We start from the raw sequence: 19,204 nt of genomic DNA on the forward strand, positions 1-19,204 counted from the left end.
GCACATCACAGAAATACATTACACTTTAACAGAGATTCACACAGAAAACAGTTGTTTTAAAATTGTAATAATATTTCACAATATTACCGTTTTACTGTATTTTTAAGAACTTATTTTATCAAGTAAATGCAGACTTTAAACACATTCAGCTCCAAATGTTAGTACATGTACACACACACACACACACACACACCTTAGACCTAATAAACCTTCAAATAGTTATAAAATATAAAATATTTTCCCATCACACATTTTATACAACATTCAGAAAATATCCTAATCATTTTATGATATATTAAAATGTTTCTATATATTTGTGAGTTACATACCAGTCATAAATGAAATACGATTATATTGAATGTAATTGTATGATGACTGTGTTGTAATATTGCTGCTGGGATGCTGATCCTCCAGGACCTCACTGAGAGCACTTTCTCGGCCTCACCTTTCCTTCTGCCAGCTCTGCCCTTCACTCCGTCCAGTTTAACTCTTACCTGGCACTGCTTGTGATTTACAGACGGACAGCTCCAGTAATTAGAGATCATGTCATCATTGTTTTATATGTCTCTGATTCTCATGTCTCCTACGTCATTATTATATTTATTTATTTCAAATATTAGGCTGTTTAAAATATTTTTCAGGCAAAAACATATAAGACCGATAATACAGCGATTGAGTCATTTTACTGGAAGATGCAAGTTTCTGACAAACTTCACTGGAAGTGATTGTTGCACTGAGACTGTAACAGTCATGAGAGCAAACCTGAGCTTGTTGCAGTCGGACCTGTCTTACCGCCTCGTTTGTCATCTCCAATCACAAACTCTTTTGAGGCGAGCTGAAAGACGAGGAATTATCAGGCCTCTCTTGGTGATGAGAGCTCAGCCTGCAGCTCAAGAGAGAAAGTATGTGAGGAGCTGAACATGTAAGAACACAGGCAAACACAGTCCTGCATCGGCCAAAACACTGACTCACGCTGCAAGCAGCACATATTTCTGACATTCAGCCAATCGTGAGCCCTTATTCATTTGCATGTGTGCTAATTAATTTATTTGTTTATTTTCACAGGACTGATGTCTAAGAGAGATTTACAGTCATGCAGGATAGTTATTACTAAAATAAAGCAATATGCTCTTCTGTCAATAACTAAGAGAGGTCGGGGGGGAAATGTTGTGATTTTTGTGAGTACCAGCGTTTTGCAATTTGATAAATATGCACTTGTTCATCATAAAAATGTTGACTGCAGTTGCTTTGGCAAAGCAATGGTGCAAATCACAACTTCAGAGACCTTTTGTTATATGAGATGTAAAAATACTGGTAGCACAAGTAACATTACCAGGAATTTAAAACAGTATAAACATCATATACTTTCATTATTAACAATGAAAAACACTTCTGAGGCATTTATTAATTAGTTAATTCCAACATTATGCTCTGATCACACTTTATTTTAAGGTTCAATTCTCACTATTAACAAATCATTAACTATGACTTTTGCCTTAATAAACTCCTAATTTGCTGCATATTAATAGTTAGTAAGGTAGTTAAGTTTAGTTATGGGGTCTGATTAGGGATGTAGAATATACTCATGCAGGATATGTGCTAATAAGCATCTAGTTAATAGTGAGAATTGATCCCTAAACTAAGTGTTACCTGTGCTCTTTTAAAATCAAAAGTTATATCTGTTAATATTATTTAATGGAGCAACATAACTGATAATGAACAGTTGAATTTTTTATTAACTAACGTTAACAATGATTCATTAAAGCAATAATCCGTGGTTTACAGTGAATTTATAACAGCTAGGGGCCGTTGCTAGGCACGATGTGAAGTGTCCTTAGCCGTTATAAATTCACTGTAAACCACGGCTTCACAGGGATTATTGCTTTTATAGAACGGTTATTCCATATACGTAGTAAAGCTTCACAAAATAAAACAGAGCAAATAAAGTGTGATGATATTAATAAAAACAGTATTCTTCCAGCAAACAATGCAGTTCCTCAGAAACACTTGTGGTTGCAACAAAGTGGTTGCCGAGCAACACACAAACATAAACAAAGGTGTTTGTTACTTTGTAATTTACAACAGCTTCGAACGAAGCTCAACCAATCAGAATCAAGGACTGGAACGATCTGTTTTATAATCATTATGTAATAACTATTAGTTAACATTAATGCGTTGATGTTTACATTACCAGAATATTTTTGTTCATTATGAAACTTCGGCGGGAGAGATGAGATTGGCACAGGCTCAGTATTAACCGGTTATTAGCATGCATATGACTAGTGGCAGTTTTTTCAGTACTTATTTATTGCCTTAATATTCTGCATGAGCATATTTTAGATCCTTTAATCCTAAACCCCATACCTAAACTTAACAACTACCTTACTAACTATTGAGTTTATTGTTTATAGGAGTTTATTTAGGAGTTTGAAGTCAGAGTTACTAGTTAGTTAAAATCGAAATTCGCCAAACAATCTAAAGTGTGGCAGTACTGAGAAATTCTGCTTCATATTAACACAAACATGTTATAACTTAATGCATACAATACATTATATGCATCAATGTAAATATACATGCCAGATATACAAGCCACTTGTCTGGGAAAATCCGTCTTATCTACAAACATTACATTTTCCTGCGTGATAATGATTGATACACGTACACACCAAAGACCAATTTCAGACATGAAATACAAATATGTGCTTTCGGTCACAGTTTCTGCAGTGCACACTGTTAGTCTTCGGTGTGTTTGCTGACACGCAGGAGTCTGGGCCGTGTGCGAGCGCAGGGTGTGTGTGATACGCCTCGCTGACTGTAAGTACAGTTGGAGGATGAAGAGACACATCCCTGGCGTGCCAGCGTGGAGATGCAAGCTCTTGGTCAGTGCTATTAATAGCTTCACACACCAAAGACAACAAACATGGAAATCACCACAGCTGGCCATCTGCTTTCAAATCTAGCGTCGTTATTATTATAACTATAATTGATATGATAAAAAGTAGTAATAATACTTCCATAACGAATCACTGTGATGTTGTTAGCAGAAGACATTTCTAATGTAGATGGTGTCACATGATAACATGAAGGTCGTCTTGACCTCTGACCCTTTAGTAGGAATGGAAGAAAACCTTGATAAAAATGAAACTCACATAGAAATATTGAGGAAGATCTGATTTCGGCCTGATTCTGAGGTGAAAGGGGAATTGTTCAGTGGGTGTTGTGGCAGCGTCACCTGCTGGCTGTCAAACAAAACCACACTCCACACAGCACCAGTAAACGGGTTTTTATTGTAGTAGCACAGTTTGTTCTCAGTACAAGCCTATGATTGATTCAGATGAGTGTATGAAGATAAACACTCGCCAGCACTCCAGAGATAAACACTTCAACACTGATCCAAAAGAGTTACATGACTACACACACACAGAGGATAACAGCACGACATGTCCTGACGATACGAGATATGATTTATTTAAATATAAAGGGGCTCTCTGAGCTGATAAAAACAAATAAAGACACGAATATTAAGAACTAATCATCTGAGCCTGCCTGTGGAAATTTTAGGCCAAAAGTAAACATCATTCAGAGTCAGGAATTATTTCTCGCCTTAAATCAGACATCAGGCAAATACATTGATATGCAGAGTTTCATGGGTTCAGATAACACACTCAGGCATATTTATAGTAATATATATGTACACACACACACACACACGACTTCATGAAAGCATTTAGAGTTGAATTTTAGTGAGCAGTTCAGCATCCATCATGTACATGACAGACAGATGATAAACTGTAACACACAAACGATTCACTTAACTTTCATCTCGTTTTTCTTCAAATATTCACTGATTTCAATAGTCCAACCTAACATCACTTGAAGGCTAAAGTTTGTTGCAGGACATCGGAATATTTCACACTATGAACAGGAAAGATGAGAAAGCATATTTGTTTAGCAATTAATGCAGTTTAAAAAAAATTAAATAAAAATAAAACTCACTTTTAATACTTCACATCAACTTGACATCCATTGTCCTTCAAATACTTTTTTTTTTAATAAATACATTATGCTAAGAAATTAATACCAAAATAATTTAGTCATTTTTATATTTTTGCAATAATGAAGAGAGAAATGCATGGCTTGTTGCAAACGGAAACAGGCAAAACTGAAACTCGTACAGGAGTCATAGCAGCAGGCAACGCAGAGGCCAGATCAACCTCGGGAAAAATCACATACAAGAAATAAATCAACACAGTGGTGGCATTCAGGAATGATATCTACTGAAGGGCACTCGAAAGGTTTTCCAATGTGCAAACCCCACAGCAGAGCGGCTGTTTTGTGCGGCTAGGTTAGGTTTGGTTAGCAGAAGAAGGGTTTGGATTGGTCATGCATTGGACTTAGTGGGGTAAATCTACCAGGATATCTACATAGTTGACAGGGAAGAAGCCAGAGTGCCCGCTGACCGCTCCTTCATACCAGTTCTCGTCAATCTTGCTAGTTAAGGTGATGACGTCTCCTTCCTTGAAGGCCAGCTCACCCTTGTTCTCAGGGTCGAAATCATACAGCGCCCGACAGCAAGGCTGGTCCATCGGAGCTGAAACGGGACAAAACAGGATTGTTTACAGCAGGCCAGGAAAGTGAAATCCTCCACTGCAAAGATTTAAACTCCTGTTATAAACCTGGTGATCTGGACGGGCCGCTGTGAGCGATGCTGCCGTTGTGATTCTCACTGAAGTCCACCGAGGTGCGCGGTTTGGGGACATAGTCTCTTCTCGGCTTACAAGAAGTCTCTCTGATTCTGCAAACATACAGACATACATAAATACATAATTTAAGATAAGAGAAACAAGGATATATGATAAAAACAAATCGGCTGATAATTCCGTATACATGTATATTCAAAATGATGTGACAAAATTAAAATTTCTTAAAATGAATCACTGAACACATGTAAAAGAAATCATTTGTTCTTTCTCTGAGGAAGACTGATGCAAAGCATATTTAATGACTATATATTCAGTGTTTCCTCTTCCACAATCATGAGAATTGTCTTCATTTGTAGGATTTTCTCAGCCAGTATTGATTGGCCTGTGTGTGATTAATTACAAATATTTTATTAAACGTTATATCATGCAATACATTTGATTACATTTTCATAATTAATAGCAAGATGCTTTAAAAGCAGAGGCAATCAGTCACAGAAAATACATTTTAACATCATTACTGGGATTTCTTTTTTAAAGAATCATTTTAGTTCCTCCGAGCGTCTGATCTTCAGACTCTTCAGCTCGTGTTTGGTTTGGAAACGCCACACCGGTTCATCAGTTACAACATGTGCACAAACACTTCTACACGGCCCTCTGGTGTTTTACATGTGACGCATCCATGCGTAATGGGCTTGTGTAAGAGTTCATCATTTGGTGGTTTTTGTGTAGCGTTATGAATCAAAAACCCAATTTTGTTAATAGTTCAAATAGGTTTGAACATGTCCTGTGTGTGTTTTGGGCAGAGTTTAGAGAAAAGGAGTCATCGCTACTGAAATCTTGTGTATGCAACTGTCAAACTAATACAAATCAAAATAGTTTCTCACTCTTTCTCAGTTTGCATAAGCAATTACATGAATGGACAGTGAAATGAATTGTCACGAACATACTTTTAGCTTTTTAAAAAGAATGAATGCCTGGAGTTGCATTTATTTATTTTTGTGAGAAGGCCGATCTTCCACAGACCTGTCCTCTAGTTTGCTGGAGAGCTGCTGAAGGATCTCCGCGGCCTGTCTGTGATAGTTGACCTGAGCTTGGACCAGAGCAGAAAGCTGACTCACTTGTTCAATCTGCAGAAACACCGTCAGAACATCAACAACTAGCGCACATCAACACAAACTGATCGCTTATCAGCTGCTACATTTCCATGCACGCTTCGAGGCACTGACGGCAGCGGCGTGAAGCTCATGTAATCGCTGCATTATGACGATGTTAATATGTGGAGTGCTGCGGGTTTAATCTGGCGATACTAGTGAGAAAGACAGATCAAGTGCAATGAAACTCTACGGAGGGATGAAATGGATGGAGAACAGCTCACGGATCTTACATCGCTCTCCAGAAGTTTAAACATGCTTTGTTCGGCAATCTCCTTTGAGTCATCAAACTTCTCCAAGGCCTGCTTGAGCTCATCTTCTGTGACCTTTCCTTGCCTCTTCTTCTTATAGTCAAAGTCCAGCCGTCGCCCCTGCAGCTTCTTCAGGTGGTGCTGTCACAACACAGAGAAAGTTTCTACAGATTTACTCTTTTACTCTTCCAGTATAGTTTTTAACAGCCCCATCCGTCATCCAGCTCGCTCATGAAACGTGCCTCTGAAACTGTTAAGGGCCAACTGAAATGATCAGTGACACTAACGCTTCCCACGAGTGGAAATAGCCACAATTAACGATAAGCCAAGACAGTGATCTCATTTAAACAGCGCTATTTTCAGAGCATTTACGTGGGAGGTTAGTGAAGACGACTCAAATGCTGCATGGACAAGGAACTGAATGTCCTCTTAAACAGGTCACAAGAGCAAGCGTTTTTAGAGGACCGGAGGGGTAAAAAACCGCGTCTTGTCAAGTGCACTGGTTTCTGGAGGGTTTCAATGCAGGGATTTCTTATATCTCACCTGGATTTCTTTCAAGTCTTTATCATGCAAATTCTGCAGGGGATCGATAAAGTTTTGCTTGACCTCCATGTCTAGAGCATCTTTGACTTCAGCAAGCTCTCGCATGGCTTCTCCAGCATCGATCAGAGCCAGACCTGCAAAACACAACATATCTCTATAACATCTCTATATTTTTAAGGGCAAATCAGTGAGAACTCCACGTACCGAATGAAGTCGTTTTAAGTGTATCCATACACTAATGCAAATCCAACATAAATAAAATGATCTGGTATCAGTAATCAGAGCCGTTTCCTACATATTTATTTTTCAAGTGTCTAAAAACTTCCAGTGTGTTAACATTCGAATCTTTCTGCTGATTGGAGCACCATTTGATATTTGCATATGTTGCAAGCAGTTTGTCAGTTTGAACCAATCAGTGATGATGTGATTTGCATATCCCGAAGCTTCGTCTCATGAGTTTATGAATTGAAAATCCTTTTGTAATTTGATTACTCAAGTAATTAAATGAAATTTAATTGTGTGCAGGCAAGCAATGTGCACAGAAGACTAAACCGCTGTGGTAAGTGTTTGGAATACAGACAGATGACGTGATTATAATGGGAGAGTGGGAGCATGCATCTGGTTCTGTTGCTCTGTTTAAAGCTGTTCTCTCCATGCATGAATATAACTGATGCTCTCTCTCTCGCATCATAGACGGCTTCATTTATTAGAAGCAGAAGTATTTGATTTATCGTGCTTCGTTGTTCATGCAACTACATTGTCCGACAGTCTGGATTGTGGTTGTGGGTCATTGATAACCCTTGCAAATCATTTCAGCCAGCCGCATTAAATGCTTGATTGCATGCAAAATAAAAATGTTTGTGCTGATGCGAGAGGGAATCTCATCTGGTTTTGAGGGTTGCATTTTAAATATAAACTTAAAATAGCTCTGAGTAGGTCGACCGACACAGCCGACCAACAAACGAAGCAGTATCATAATTTATAATGAGAAACACGTCATGTAAAAAGCAGCGGTCTGATTCTGTGACTGAGAGAGCACATTACTCATCTCAGCTGAAACAGAGAGTGCCTCTTTATCTTAATGTTGTCTAATTGCTCTTCTTCCCTTGATTCCCACTCAAACTGATGAATTATAGCAGGAATGATGGTCCACACACACACTGCAAACTAAGCAAGCATGAAGTCAAAAGAGAGCTTGCTGATAAACGCCAGACAAAGCTCATTATTGTGGAATAAGGTGTGTTATAGTGTGCTGTGTGTGGGATGTGTCTTCATACCAAACGCTGGACTCCTCACTGAGTTCCCGGCCGAACTTCTGCATGGACTCTGCCAGGACGGCTTCGGTCTGCGTGTAGCCGGGACCTTTATCCCCTCCACGGATTTTAGACATGGAGCTCATCATACTCATTTTGGCACGAGTTGCTAATAAACAAAAGAATGAATGAGATTTTCATCATAAACTATTAAAAACTAAATCATTCATAACATTTACCCGGATTGGGCTGCAGGTACTCCGTGGTCTTGGTCATAACGTCCATCACTGCCCTTGTGGTGACGTCAACTCTCTGTGAAACAGTAAAGATGGGAAGTGAAGAATGAATGTTATGAAATAATTAAACACAGACCCCAGTGGCTGCTCATTCCTTTATTCTGTCATCCATCCCACTGTTTTAACTATCGTTATAAATACACACTTATAAAACACAACTCAATATATTCTCACTTAATTAGGTTGTGCTAAACTACAATTGCATTTCTTTAAATGGCCTTCCAAAAGTAGAAACTTCTAATTAATATCTAGTATAGAAACTTACCTTTTCCATTTCCAAAAAGTCTTCATCTAATTGGTTCCCTCTGCCCCTCCGACCTTCTCACTAACTTTTCTGCAAAATAAGACAAAACAGTTTTATGGGTTTTTTTTTTTTCAAATTTTGTTCCCTAGTGAAATTCAATAAAAAAAAAAATCACAATTCAAAGACACTTATAATTGCTTGTTAACACATAGTTGAAAGCATTAGTTTGGGGTGACTGAATGCTCATCACAATTTAAACAATTCTGTAGCGTTCCTGTAGTTCAGACAGCAGAATGCTATCAGCATCAAGGTTATGGGTTCGATTGCCTGGGAATGCATTAAAATGATCAAATACACTGAATGCAATGCAAGTCACCTGGAGGAAAAAAAAGCAAGCATGTTGTTCAGAAGAAGCTCCCTGCGTAGGTGAAACAGCCAATACAAAAAATGAGCAAAAAGAAAGTAATGTTTTGTAAAAGCTAGGGGTCGACCGATTATCGGTGCCGATATTAAGCTTTATTTTGTTAATCGGTCATTTTCAAAACCGATAAAATAATTTAAAAGCATTTAAAGAAAGTTTTTGTCAGAGGCCTTGTTATTCTTAATTTTTTTTACATTAATTTTCATCTTAACATCAGACATATATATCAGTTCAAAATATCGGTTATCGGTCTAATTGATCTGTAATAATCGATATCAGCCCTGAAAGACACATATCGGTCGACCCCTAGTAACAGCACTCAGTAGTGAATCAAATACTAATTTGAATTTGAAACTCAACACATTTCAAAAGACATGAGCCCAAGTCCAAGCATGAAATCCTTTAATTTCTGTTAGTGTTTACTCAACAGGGACAATATTACTTGTAAACCTAAAGAAGTGTGACAGTGACAGTCACATAAAAAATCAACATCAACAAGAGCATAACAATATTATTTACAAATGAAATGTATAAAATATGCAGTTATCGTGCAATCAAAAACACCTTAAAAGCGCTTTCACAATTCAATTAAATGAACAGTTCACTTTAACTACAAACATCTGAAATCAGATTGATTAAGCAATGAGCGTCACTTTAGTATAAAAGATGATTGATCATTTAGGTGAACCTGTCAATGAATTTCCCAGTGAGATCTGACAGTTCAATAATGAATGAGTGAATTCATTTTCAGCTGAAAGCATATAGCGAGGGGTTTAATCTCTGATGACCCCGCGGCACTTCATTAAAACGAAATGAACAGAAATCAAGATACAGATGGATGACAGTCTCGTATTTAAAATGATTACTGGCCTAATTCATCATTAATCTTAGTCTGGTGTTAAAGGAATGAAAATGAACGTTGGTTAAGGTAATAAAATTCAATCTTTGTTTTAATTCAAAGGTTATTTGATAAATGTTGATTATCAAGTATACAGCTGTACAGTACACTGATTCAACCTCAAAAATCTTATTCCAGAATGTTCTAATGTGCTGGCAGTTATAAAATGGTAATATATGTTCCAGCGTCTATGTTAAATTACTATTAAACCTTTTTTAGCATCTTAAGCTTTATGGATGACTTTGCACAGTTAAAGTAGGCTCAAGGGAAAGAAAATAAAACACGAGCAATAACGAGCAATAAAACCCTGCTGTCACGGCAGCTTTATTTCTACAGCGCTCTTATACAACACTGATTGTGTCAAAGCAGCTTTACAGTGTTAAACAGAGCAACAGTGTGTCAATAATGGACAAAACAAAGTCATTTTTCCAGCTAAAGTCAGTTCATTGATGATTTAGTGTTTGTCATCATCCGGTTTAGTTCTCTTCAATGGTGTCTGTGCAATCAGTCAAGCGTCCACAACTAAACAAGCCAAAGGAACCAGAACTCCATCAGTGACAGAAATGAAGAAAAAAAACCCTTGGGAGAAACCAGGCTCAGACAGACAACAGACGAAGCACTGAAAGGAAGTGTTGTGCTAATGACAAGATGGATAGCAGTCACATGAAACCCAATGTGACAGCAGCACACGGAGAAGAGCACCCCCCCCCACCCTCCAGTCAGGCCTTCTGGATTACAACCACCGGAGATTAACCGCTTATAAACAGAACAGAGAGATGGACGAATGAAGGAGGTACGGGGAGGATGTCCTGCCTTGATTTGTGACTGTCAGCCTGGCAGAGAGGGATGAACATCTCTTGGGCTCTTATTATTGTGTGTGTGTGTGTGTGTGTGTGTGTGTGTGTGTGTGTGTGTGTGTGTGTGTGTTTGGTGTGTTGTGTGTGTGTTTTTTACATATTACTTTTTTTTGGATAAAATCCAACAAGGGACCACCACCACCAACAACAACAACAACAACAAAAAACATGCCTATGAGCAAGAGGACAGCCACAATAATAATCATATATCTGTTCATAAGGATAAAAGCACTTTCAAACTATCAAATGATCAATTCTCTCTTAAAAACAACAACAACATCCACAATGCCACCAGTGTTGTCCAACACCTTTCTTTCTCATCCCTTTAACTTTCTGCCAATCTGGAGATCAGGTCCTGAATACAAGTTCACCTGTTAAACACTAGAAAACATTCAACCCTGCTGCCTTCATGTCTGTCCATGCAGGGATGCTCAGAAACACGGCACAGATATTTTAGCAATGATGTTGAACATAAATCTGCACCTGTCCAAAGACAGGATATAATACACCACAATACCACACACCAAACGAATAAACCACAGACAGATACGAAATAAAGGCGGCGCACGCTGACGGCAGGGCAGGAGCTGCAGGTGTAAACGCTGCCAATTTTAAACTAAAAACTGATCACTTTGATTTCAAAACTAGATTCAATCAATGGCAAAATTCTCCCCATTGGACACAGAAAATGATTGTTATTGGCTATACTGCTATCCTTTTGTTTCTATCATTACACTGCTGCTGGGAAACAAACATATATCAGCAGTGGACAGACACACAAGTTGTTGTTACTACCTTTGATTTATGCAGCCAATTCACTTCTTTCAATGTGGTATTAAACGACGGAAAAGTGACTCTTCCAACAAAGCACTTACAATCTATCGAGAGAAGAAAACCATCTCAATTGTTCCGGAGAACGATCAGTTATTTAGCCTTACTCTTCTTCTGGTGAGTGACATTCATCAAAATCCAGGACCTAATTTTAATATAGACGACGCACAGCCTTTTGGAGGATTTTCTGTTTAAAACAGCAAATCATGAGAAACTTTTAATTCATCATCAAAAAAACAAAAAATTATTAATTATACAACAAAAAAACATAAGAATCACCTCAAAAAAAAAACTGAACAACTGGAACAGGTACTTACAAATTCCAACTTTGATTTGCTTTGCTTGTCAGAAACATCACCAAACACTGCAATATCTGGTGTCCCGCGATATAAAGTCTTCAGAAAGGATCACAAATTTGGAAAAGGTGGTGGACTGCTTATGTATGTGAAGGACTGCATTAAATATAAGGAAATTGAATTCAGTACTTCAGTGGATATAGAATATATTGCTGTAACAATTGTTTTATCTCCATGTATGACATTTACTGTAATGGGCATATATAGACCTCCTTCATCAAATAGTATTTTCTATGATCATCTGAGAAATATGAGAAATCTTTTGAAGGGGTTTGATCGAAATAAAGAGTTAATTTTGGTTGGAGACTTTAATATAAATTGGAATGAGAAGTCATTTATCAATTGTCAAATGATTTAATATTTAGCAACAAACCAGAAAGAATAACTAAGTCAATAAATTTATTAACAGGGCTATCAGATCATAATCTTAAATTAGTGGTAAGAAAATTAACAAAACACAGGTTTTTATATCGACAAGAAAAGGAAAATGTGCCAAATATTATACCAAACAGACTTAAAAACAAATTTGAAGAGGAATCTAAAAAACTAGATTGGAATGAGACTCTGTCTACAGATAATTCAGAAGCTGCCTCTGAATGTTTAATGGTAACAATTAATAAGATCAAAGGTTTAGTAAAAATGTCACTTTTTCTAGAAAGAAGCAGAATAATAAAAATAGCTCTTAAATCAGGGTCAGCCGATGATAGAAGGATATTTCAGCACTTAATGATGTTTTATTAACAAGGTTCGGGAGGAGGTGTCAGATACTAGCCTAATTAGCACAGGTGGAGCGCACTTACGTTAATCAACACTATGGTATAAATACAGCTGACTCACCTCTATCCACTGACGGTTTATCAGCATTCGGTTTGCACCTTTTGCCATTATACATCAGTCTAGCCCTCTCTCTCTCCAAGTCTCTAGCATACTGCCGTCTGGCTAGCTTTTTCAATACTTTCTTCGTCTTGTGTGGTTAAGAGGAAAAATGCATGTCTTTTTAACATCTTATAACTTTGAAAAGTTCCAAAAAAAAAAATACAAAACCAGTCCGTGCAGTGTGTATTGAACTCCCGTCGAATGCTGCAAGAGCCCTCCCAGTCAAGCAGTCTTGGCCTTTTGGTCTGACTACCGGCAAAGCTTACCCGTCCGATGCCGTGAGTATTGAGCTCCCGTTGGACGTCGGCGACAGCCTCGCGGGCGGCCACAACAACTTTAACCTTTCTGGAAATTTCTCTAGCCACTCTTTTCCCATCGGGGTAGCAACACATCAGCAGCCCAAAAAGGGCCTCTCCAGATCCAAAACTCTAGGAAGATGGGTCTTCAGAAAGGCTTATCAAATATCAGAAACTAATCAGTTTCACATGCCATGAGTATTGAGCGCCCATCGGATGCTGGCGTCCTCTTGTCGGATGGCCAAATCCTGTTTATCTACCCAACCGTGAGGGCCAACACGTACGTCGTCCTGAGTCTTGATCTCCAGTCGGAGAGGCTTCATGGGCCCTCTCAGTTAGTCATTTGCACTTTGCCCACTGATTAGCAGGGGCTCATTAGCCAGTAGGGCCCGTACGCCAACTACGTGACCTATTCCAGTCAAGGCAACTCGGGCCCTCCTGGTCGGGTTATTCAATCACGCTGCTCCTCCCTCATCGGCCGGTAGGGCTCATCGTTCCAATGCTGTGAGCTACCCGTTGAGCATCGGCTCGAGCCCTCCCCGACCGGGGGCCCCAAATCACGTAGTCCGGTATCAGCAGCCGGTAGGGCCTACCTTTCCAAATGTGTAAGTCACTCCCACCGGAGTACGTAGACTCTTCTGGCCTGCCAACCAGCTGACTTCCCAAATATCAGCCCCTGCCAGATCTCAATGCTATTTTGGGGGGGTCCTTAGTCTGGCGGCTGTCCTTTCGCTATTGCCTTTTGGGGGTTACTCTAGGTTCGGGCCATTCCCGAGCTCGGAGCCCTTTCCCAGACAGCACACCAAATATGCATTATAATACTTTAGCTAATCATATGTAAGCGTGAACTCGTGAACGTAATAATGTGTAAAGTCAAGTGAAACAAATTAATCCAGTCTTGATAGGGCAGGTGTTGTTTGTGCTGTCTTCCTTGATTTTTAAAAAGGCTTTTGAGTACCGTTAATCATAATGTTCTTTTATCTAAATTATCAAGGTTAATTTTTCTACTGGTACATTAACATGGATGGAGTCATACTTAAATTTAAGAAAACAATGTACATGAATTAATGATGCATGCTCACCATTTGTCTTGACTGTAATATTGGGGTCCCGCCACACGGGGTCGATTCTTGGACCAATTTTGTTCAGTTTATACATTAATGATCTGCCTACAGTTTGTCCAGAGTCCAGGTTCAGATGTATGCAGATGATACAGATGCTTATACTTATGCTAAGACAAAAGAACAAGCTGCTATCAAACTAACTGCTGCACTGAACAAAGTCTTAGATTGGCTGTCATTCTTGCCTTACTCTTAATGAGAGTAAAACTGTGGGGAATGTTTTTTTTTCGATCAAGAAAGTTGATGAGCGTTGTCCAGATATTCTAGTTAAAGAAGAGGTAATAAATATCGTTGAACATTTTAAATATTTGGGTATGATTATGGATTCCAACTTAAATTCTATAAAACATTAAAAAGGTCTCTAAAAGTACTAGAGCAAGTTTGATGATCTTCAGGAATATTAGGCACCAGATATCTGTGTCTGCTGTTAAACTCTTTTTGGATACAATGATCCTTCCTCATTGATCTTACTGTGCTACAAGTTGGTCTCATACAAGTAAAACTATGTTAAAAACATTATATATATTTAAAAACAAGCTGTAAACATCTTAGCTAAAAAGCCAAGGAGTTATCATCACTGTAATCTTATTAAAAATGATAAATTATTGATGTTTTGACAATTTTTTTATTATTTGCCGATGTGTGTTTAATGTACAAACTTTTCATGACCTCTTTAAACAATGTGTGACTTTCTTTTGGATTTGTAATTTAATGTAGTATGATGTGGATATTGTAGGGGTTATATGTATTATATTGTTTGGCACTTAATATTGTAAATTTTTGTAACAACATCCGGCCCGGGACTGCAGATGCAAAAAATAGCTTTATAGATAAATTCTGGCACACACTTGTTGTGCGTTGTCCCTGTACAAATAAACAAAATAAAAAATAAATAAATATTTGATACTCATAAGAGAAAAAAAGACAGAATATATTTCCATCCTTTAGGTTTTAAAAGATCCTAGATTGCACTCTTTAATAAAGATAAAGTCAACACAATACACTGTCCATGATCATTTTAAAGCCACTGGCTCGCCGAGAATGCAGGGAGCAACACCTAGAATCTGTGATAGAGACCATGTCTAGGACAGACGCTGAGGTGCATAAGCAGCTAGAAGCCAAAGAAAAGGGTTACACTTCTCCAGACTATAAAGTACAGTATGCCGCTGAAATAACACACAGAGACTGATTCATGACGTGTCAGCTTGTATTGTAGAACTTGTATTACAAGCTGTTTTTAAACAACACACCAAAGACTAACTTTACCATGCAACATACATTTCCAAAACAATACATCTGTATGAGTGTATACTGTACACAGTGTTGGGATGCATGTAACAGCGTTACTTAATGAGTTTAACTGAAAGAACAGCTGAATGCACATTCATTAGATACAGTACACCAAACAGACTACCTGCAATACTTCACAGAATTAAACTCTGCAGTAATGTTGAATCCTAAAGTATTGTTTAATGTTATCATAGGCCTAATTCAGTGAATCTGTTCTTATTATATTTGCTTACTTATAAAAGTGCTAATTTGTATTAACCCGCCAAACCCTCAGCGTTCAATGTCATTTCTGTATTAATGCAAAGTGACACGAACACTAGATGAACATAACAGACCTGGGAGAGATGACACCAGAGCACGCTCAACCAGCGATTAAATCTGGTTTAATGCTCTCATACTTGAAAAATAAAAAAATAATAATTACATCTATACTGTGTGTGTGTGTATATATATATATATAGATTATGTATACACACATATGAAAATCCTTTATGATGAAGTCTAAGCAGAATATAAGGCCCAATATGCAATGCACTGATTTTATATCTTAAAGATATATTACAATAATTGAAACAAATTTAAATAGAAAGAGAAAACTAAATGGCAATCCATTATTGGACTCTAAAGCCTGAGTGGTGCTAAAAGCGTCCTGGATTTGAAGTGTCCCAGGATCACGACTGCTTTAGAGGGCATCCAGGTCAATTTAAGGATATGAGCTATTATTTAACAACTTTCATCTATGCATCTTGAATATTCATGTACACGCCTTTTCATTTCATTGATGCTAATAAAACCTTGACGAAAAAAAGCGCACTGAGCACGCATTCATTCTGTGTGGATGGCACGAGTGACTCTGTCAGCAGCAGAACACAGTGTTCATCGTGAAGATGCGCACAGGATTCAGAGCTCGTCTGCTGTAGCACTGCAGCAAACCGAGCGCTGCATCTCGCGGCCGTGTCGCTCCTTACCTGAGTGGCTTTGTGGAATTGCTTCTTCAGTCCCGCGACAGACATGATTCCCAGCGGACTGCTGTTTCTGTCCTAAAGCCTGGCCGTGATGCAGGAGCAGGGGACGCGAGCAGAGCAGAGATAAACGCTGGTGCGCTGCTGGGAATCACCGCGCGCGCGTAGACTGATTACAGCGTCTGATGGTGACGCGCCGCTGACGTCACGCCTCTCCTCAGATTACAGCAGCAGAGGAAAATCTCTCTCTCTCTCTCTCTCTCTCTCTCTCTCTCTCTCTCTTCTCTCTCTCTCTCTCTCTCTCTCTCTCTCTCTCTTCTCTAATACACTACAGTAAGATTTGTAATGTTTTTTACCGGAGTCTCTTCTGCTCACCAAGCCTGCATTAAAAACACCAGTAATACAGTAAAATCAGTAATGTTGAGAAATGTTTTTACTATTTAAAATTACTGCCTTCTATTTTAATATATATTAAAAAATTTAATTTATTCCTGTGATTTCAAAGCTGAATTTTCTTCAGTGTCACATGATCTTCAGAAATCATTCTAATATGATGATTTATTATTAGAATTATCAATGTTGTGCTGCTTCAGATGTTTTGGAAACTTGTGATACTTTTTTTCCGGTATTCTTTGATTAAATAAGAAGTTCAAAAGAAGAGCATTTATTTAAAATAGAACTCTTTTCTAACAATCTAACCAAAATAAGTTTGGGGTCAGTAAATTTTTATTCTTTCTTTTTTTGAAAGAAATCAAAACTTTTATTCAGCAAGGATGTGTTCAGTTGTTAAGTGATAGCAAATATTTATATTGTTAGAAAAAAGATTTATATGAATAAAATGCTGTTCTTTTTAAACTTTTTATTCATCAAAGAATCCTGAAAAAAGTATTGCAGTTTCCAAAAAATATATTGGTCAGCACAACATTGATAATTCTAATAATAAATCATCATTATCAGAATGATTTCTGAAGGATCATGTGACACTTTATACTGGAGTAATGGTGATGGAAATTCAGCTTTGCATCACAGAAATAAATTATATTTTAAAGGATATTATAAGAAGAAACCAAATATTTTATTTGTAATAACATTTTGCAAGATTATTGTGTTTTTTCTGTATTTTTGATCAAATAAATGCAGCCCTGATGAACAGAAGAGACTTCTTTAAAAACATGTTTTGACCGGTAGTGTGTATATATATATATATATATTCACATACACTGATGTGAATTTCTTACTCTTATAGTTTGTAGTTCTAATTGACTTCCTTCTGGTCTGTCTTTGTCTGGATAGCTTTCAAAACATTTCTTCACTGCCACCAAGTCTCTCTCAGTTTCTATATTAGTGTAAAGGTTTTCTATATCCACTGAAAAACGTTTAGTTACTATCCTGGACCGTCTGTACAGAGTGGTACTGAGTGTGTCTTTTAAACAGCGTGCTTTATAGAAGGCAGATTTAAATAAAAGTCAATCCTCTTCGCTGATCTGAGAAGGCCATGATCCCTGATCTCTGAGTAGACTATTTTAGGTTGTGTGTAAAATCTCTTGAAAACCTCCCGGTCCCCCTTCTGATAAATCTCTACTGTCTCTTCTTCAGCACGTTGAGGTAGTTCACGTTGGCCAAAAAACACACGAGGAAATGCGTTGTGAATATCGAATTATTACAGCGGTTGTGTGAGAAAAGCATAGATTTAGCAGATTCAGACGGGATTAAAATCACAAACTACGTCTAACGTCCTCCTGGAAAACTAGTCCCGTCTGAGCAGGGCTAAAGCTATGCTCTCAGACAGGACCATGTGCAAGCACTTGCCAGTTTCATACATTAGACACTATATATGACGTTACTGTAAGATTCCTGGATTGTTTTTCAGTGAATACACTCTGTTCTGTTGGTTCACTCCGAGCAACGGCTCTGCTTCTGTCAGAAAGCACTCATCACACCAGACCTGACCTGGATGAGCCACATTTCTGTTTCATTTGACAGCATTTTTTGACTTCTGCGTCCCTTCATTTGCTATTAACACCGTATTGAAATCTAAAAATGGAAATATTATCAAAACAGATTTAGCTGAACAACTACACAGTTGTTAGTCTTTCAGTTTCATTCCCATCTGTACAAAACTGAGGAATAATGTATTACTGTAATGTAAATGTGTCAGGAAACGAGGGCAAGAAGACTGTAACTACTGTAAGAAGAAGTGTCTTACTATTTTATCAAGGGTTTGACAGCTAACACGTGACAAAAACATGAGTTTAGCTTACGAGTCAAGTTCAGCATCTCGACTGAAAGCCAATCATTCCATCAGATGCCTTCATCTTGTAAAAGCACCACCAATGATTATCCTTGTTTTATCTTGCTGTCTGTCTCTGCATAGTTTGGCAAGTCTTCAAATTTTGGCTTGTGCTTTTCAAGATTCAAGATTCAAGATTTTTACTCATCACATACACAGTTATATAGAGCATATATAACCAGCAGTGAAATGTGAGTCAGGTCCACTCCATGGACAGTGCAGTTATTAAAGAATACAACACAGATGAAAATATACATAAATATAGCTATTAAAGAATGAAATGAAAGTAAACAATAAAAATATGAGAATAAAAATAAAAAAAATAATATGTATACTGTAGAATTAACCAAATCAGATTTTTATTTATTTTTTTCCATGTAATGCACTGCCTCAACACCCTCTGGCTCAGGCCTGCTACAGGAGCCCCACCCACACTCTCGCTATTGGTTGAGCTGGAAAGTGATTGACAGATCCCAAATGTTCTGATGGTGCCTGGGAGGCATAATGTTTACAATTTGGGGGAAGATATAAACCCATGAATGGTAGTCAGTAAACAATAAACTGG

General features: G+C 37.9%; 1 pseudogene; it reads right to left on the reverse strand.

Annotated features, from left to right (window-relative positions):
• Positions 1-3,268: 3,268 nt before the first annotated feature.
• On the reverse strand, positions 3,269-16,553 carry LOC122143989 (annotated as a pseudogene).
• Between the last annotated feature and the right edge of the window lie 2,651 nt (positions 16,554-19,204).

Source organism: Cyprinus carpio, unplaced genomic scaffold (assembly GCF_018340385.1).
Source record: "Cyprinus carpio isolate SPL01 unplaced genomic scaffold, ASM1834038v1 S000006552, whole genome shotgun sequence".
Lineage (NCBI taxonomy): Eukaryota > Metazoa > Chordata > Actinopteri > Cypriniformes > Cyprinidae > Cyprinus > Cyprinus carpio.